The sequence below is a fragment of the Sinocyclocheilus grahami genome, unplaced genomic scaffold (genome assembly GCF_001515645.1).
Source record: "Sinocyclocheilus grahami isolate Dianchi unplaced genomic scaffold, SAMN03320097.WGS_v1.1 scaffold757.1, whole genome shotgun sequence".
NCBI classification, from domain to species: domain Eukaryota; kingdom Metazoa; phylum Chordata; class Actinopteri; order Cypriniformes; family Cyprinidae; genus Sinocyclocheilus; species Sinocyclocheilus grahami.
In genome coordinates this window covers 112,411-117,027 of record NW_015505936.1, presented here as the reverse complement: position 1 = coordinate 117,027, position 4,617 = coordinate 112,411, and the positions used below count along the sequence as shown (strand labels likewise).

Below are 4,617 nucleotides of genomic sequence, written 5' to 3'. Positions count from 1 at the left end.
ATGCACACAAATACGGTTAAAACGCTGAGCACTATAACGATATGACATTCACAAAGGAGTCTGGAGTGATAAACGTATTTAGGTAGATTTTGCGGTGCACTACCAAAAAATTAAAGTAATCCACAGCGTCCTCAGTAGCTCAGATGTTGGGAGAAAATGAAGACTCTTATGTTCAGTCTTACATCCAAACACAGAGCACGGGAATTGCTTGCGAGACATTGTTGACGTTACAGCTGCTCGAGTGCGGAAAAAATGGAGGACAGCGTTCAACCGCTGAGGGCAGAAACTATATAGTCAGTACTAAAAAAATTTTAAAGTTACAGTACCAGGTTTTCGTAGGTACCGGTGGTACCGAGTACCCGGTCAACCCGTTTCTTGATACGCTATCCGAAAGCTATCCTCTTCATAAAAGCACTGAGACGTGGCTACCTCAAGAGGAGGAAACGCATCAAACTAACAAAACACCCCGATCAAATGAAAGAGTTCAAGCAGGTAAGTTTCAATTAAATTTTTTATATTTAGAGCTTCTGTTATGATTATTATTTCATATTTTAATTTGAATGTCGGATTGAAATAAACATTGCGTTAGCGTATACGTAGTTAATTGTTAGCATAAGCGTGGCTAATGTTAATATAACGAGCATTAAAATGAAGTTTCTTTGTTAAAGGGGTCATATGATGTGATTTCAATTTTTCCTTTCTCTTTGGAGTGTTACAAGCTCTTGGTGCATAAAGAAGATCTGTAAAGTTGCAAAGACAAGTCTCAAATCCAAAGAGATATTCTTTATAAAAGTTGAGTGTCAACCACTCCTACCTAAAACGGCTCGTTCTAACACGCCCTCACATGTCTACGTCACGATATGGAAAGATTTGCATAACGCCCCCCAAATGTTCACGCAAAGAAAAAAGGCGTAACTTTTATTCTCGCTCTAGTGTTGTTGCCGCCGCCGCCATGTCGTGAAGGCGCTGTGTTTTGTTGTGAAAGCGAAACTACTTTGGTTGGCCTTCCAAAAGAGGACATCCACTTCGTCATGCCTAGAGCTGATCCGTGCTGGTCGCTGAGGAAATACAACAACTTTGTGCTGTGGATCGCCGGATCAGCTTTCACTGTGGACGAAGCGGAGTCCAGCCCGGGGTCGTCACATGTGGTTGCCGCAAGCCCTCCGGACACTCCTTTGTTGAATCCGCTGGCTGCGCCGTTCTCAAGCCCACCGGCCTCTGCTCACTCTAGGCCGCCGTGTGTGATGCTGTGTTTCGTTGTTAAAGCGAAACTACTTTGTTTGGCCTTCCAAAAATGGACACAACTAGAAATCAGTGGTTAAGTTGTATTTACAACACTGTTCCAGAACAATTCAACCCAAATATTCAGATGTGTGCAGCACATTTTATGGAGGACGGTTTCCTGATCCTGGGAGAGTAGACTACAATGCCGGATGCTCTGACTCATAGACTGTAAGTGCGTTTTTTTATATTTAAAGAATTTGCCACTGATGATTCAAACGCGAGTTTTGGGCAGTGTAGAGTAGGGCTTGTTGTTTGTCATTTCTCCAATCACAAATGCAGACATGGTTTTGTTTACGCGATGTGATGCAATGCGTAAAAAGACAGTATAAGTTATTATAATCCATAATTATGTCCCCACTGGATGCAACGAATGCCTCGTTTATTATGGGCTTTCATGTTTTTGAATCATCGCTCCGGCCTGACAGGGCATCATCACAGTATGGTGAGGGGCATAACATTTCCATCACACGCTTGAGGTATTCGGCCAATCATAATGCACTGGATAGCTGGCCAATCACAGCACACCTCGTTTTTCCGACCGATGAGCTTTGTAAAAATCGAAGCGTTTCAGAAAGGCGGGGCATAGAGGAGAAACAATAATGTACAGTATGTGGAAAATAATGTGTTTTTTTCCCTTAAACCGAATAAACACATTTCATTACACTAAATACACAAAATAATGTTCTTTTTAGCAACATCATAAGACCCCTTTAAATATATAAATCTAGAAGTAAATGCAAAATTAAAATGCATTTCATAATGTGTTGCTAATATTTATTGTGTTTAAACACATCTGTGAAAGATCGTATTACTGTACTGTGTAAAAAAAAAAAAAGATTCGCAATGCTGAAAAAGCATTTCCAGTGACAATGTTTGAATTTGAAATCAAAATAATGGATAAATGTTGTGTTTGTGGTAAATAGCCACGGATCAATACCGGACTCCTGTGTGAACGCTGCTTCACCCCTTATAAGAGTCACCTAAGAGGGGAATTTTCCCCCATTTTCAAAAATGAAATTCAGGCCCTGAATAAATGTCTAAAAATCCTGATTGGAGTATCACTATAAATGGTTATAAATGATAAATAGAAGGCTTTAAAAATATCGGTATCGGTGATCGTATCGGCAGATACTGCTGTCTGTGATCGGCCTCAAAAATCCTGATCGGAGCACCCCTAGTCTAAACTAAATTATTTTATAGGTAATTTACTACACATTGTCATATAACTAACATGAAAATACTGTGATTTATTAAGGCTAAATCTTTCTAACCACTCTTGCTAAATGGGGTAAACACACTTACGATTTCATTTTTGAGGTGTTTTGAGTAAATTATTTGTTTTAAACCGATTCAGACAGTGATGTCTTGTGAGTTCAGTGATGGACAGATCACTTGTTTTAACCATTCATTAAAATGAATCGGTTCAAAAGAGTCGTTAGGTCACGAATCGGACATTAGCGCACATGGACACGATGTGTGCTAATCCCGGCTGTTAGGACTTTGCAAGCGATTTGTGTCAACACAGAAAACGCTTCATCACTGCACAGGATTTTTATTCGTTAACTGAAAGTGTGGTTTACGTCAGCTGCATGTGCAGAACACTTGTCAGAGAGGATAAGGTGACGTGTTTTTTGAGCGCAACTCACACCCAGCGGTAATTCAGGGGGAAAAAAATCTCCAAATGTGCCACATGAAACAAGGATTCTGTCTTCCGACTGTTTACCATTTTAGTAGTATGTCACAGAGAGAGAGAGAGAGAGAGAGAGAGAGTGCGTGGGAGGGGCTCTCTGCTCTTTCTCTCCTTGCAGTAACATGCGCAGCAGTCATTTACATCTCATAAATCACATTAATTGATCAAAAAAGGCTTTGGTGGGACAAAAATTTGTTTTGGCGGCTGCCCAAAAATTTTTAATGCAGGGAAAACCCTGCATATGGGCCGGGGCAGTGCGGGGGCCCGCCGAGCTGGGGGGAACTTTAAAAACATTAAAATGCAACAACGTCACTTATATAAAACCAAAGAGATATTCTTTATCAAAGTTAAGACTCTGCCACGCCCCCCTAAAACGGCTCGTTCTAACACGACCCCACATATCTAGGTCATTATGTGGGAATATTTGCGTAATGCGCCCAAATGTTCACGCAAAGAAAGAAGGCGTGGTTTCAGTAACCGCAGTTAGTGTTGAAGCAGCATGTCAGGGAGACGCTGTGGGTTTCTAGGCGAAAGCAAAAGCACTTTATTTGGCCTTCTGAAAGTAGATGCATTTAGGAATCTTTAAGATCACTTACAACAGAACAGCAATGCATTTTATGGACGACCGTTTCGTGAACCTAGGAGAGGAGGTAATTCTGACTTTGCTATGACAATCTGGCGCTTCTGAATCAGCTACTGTTTTGTTATTAGTTTAAGTATTTGCTATTGACTATTCAAATGTAGAGTGAACCTAGGAGAGGAGGTAATTCTGACTTTGCTATGTTAATCTGGCACTTCTGAATCATAGAGGACCTACAATAATGTACAGTATTTGAAAAATAATGTGTTTTTTGAACATTAAAGCATGTCAACATATTCTGTTACACCAAATACACAAAATAATGATCTTTTAAAAAAGCATCATATGACCCCTTTAAGACTCAATGCTACCTCTGCTAATAAATATTAATAAATCTTCATTTTTAAAGGAATAATTACACCTGTTTTCTTTTTAATTTTAACAGTAAACCTCTGTTATGCAGCACTTTGTTTGCCAAAAAATAAAAGGGTTTAATTTCATTTGATTAGGATCAATTAAATTAATGTTTTATGCCTTCATCTGATTACCAGAAAAATTAAGAACATTTTATAGGGCCCTATTGTTGTTTAAAAAAGGACCCTATACAAAAAAAAAGAATAGGTTTAAAATACAGGCATGTGGTTCTTAATTTCTTTATTAATTCACCATTTGTAAACTGATATTTACTGTTCATTTTTTAGAAATATAAATAGCATTTGTGTTAAAACTATATTCACTGAATGTTATAAAAAAAATCGAGAATCGAATCGAGAGCTTGCGAATCGAAATCGAATCGGGACATCTGAATCGATACCCTGCCCTAGTCACTTAGATCACCGCATCTCGCGCACCACTGATGACTTGATGCACACCTAACATTCAAATGCTTTTTAAATTCGACTAATATTCATTCTTTATTCACAATCTCCTCATCACAGGCAGGCACAACACTCATTACAGCATGTGTTCGTGTTTGTTTGTGCAGTCTGTGTCACTCATAGCACGTGTCTATATCGTGCGCTATATCGAACATTTTTTCTATCGTTATCGAAGAAGGTGTACC

The 4,617-nt window shown here is 39.2% G+C and overlaps 1 pseudogene; it reads right to left on the bottom strand.

Moving 5' to 3' along the window:
- The window catches only part of LOC107561073 (zinc finger protein 664-like), a 20,035-nt pseudogene that overhangs the window by 14,939 nt on the left and 479 nt on the right, over positions 1 to 4,617 (bottom strand).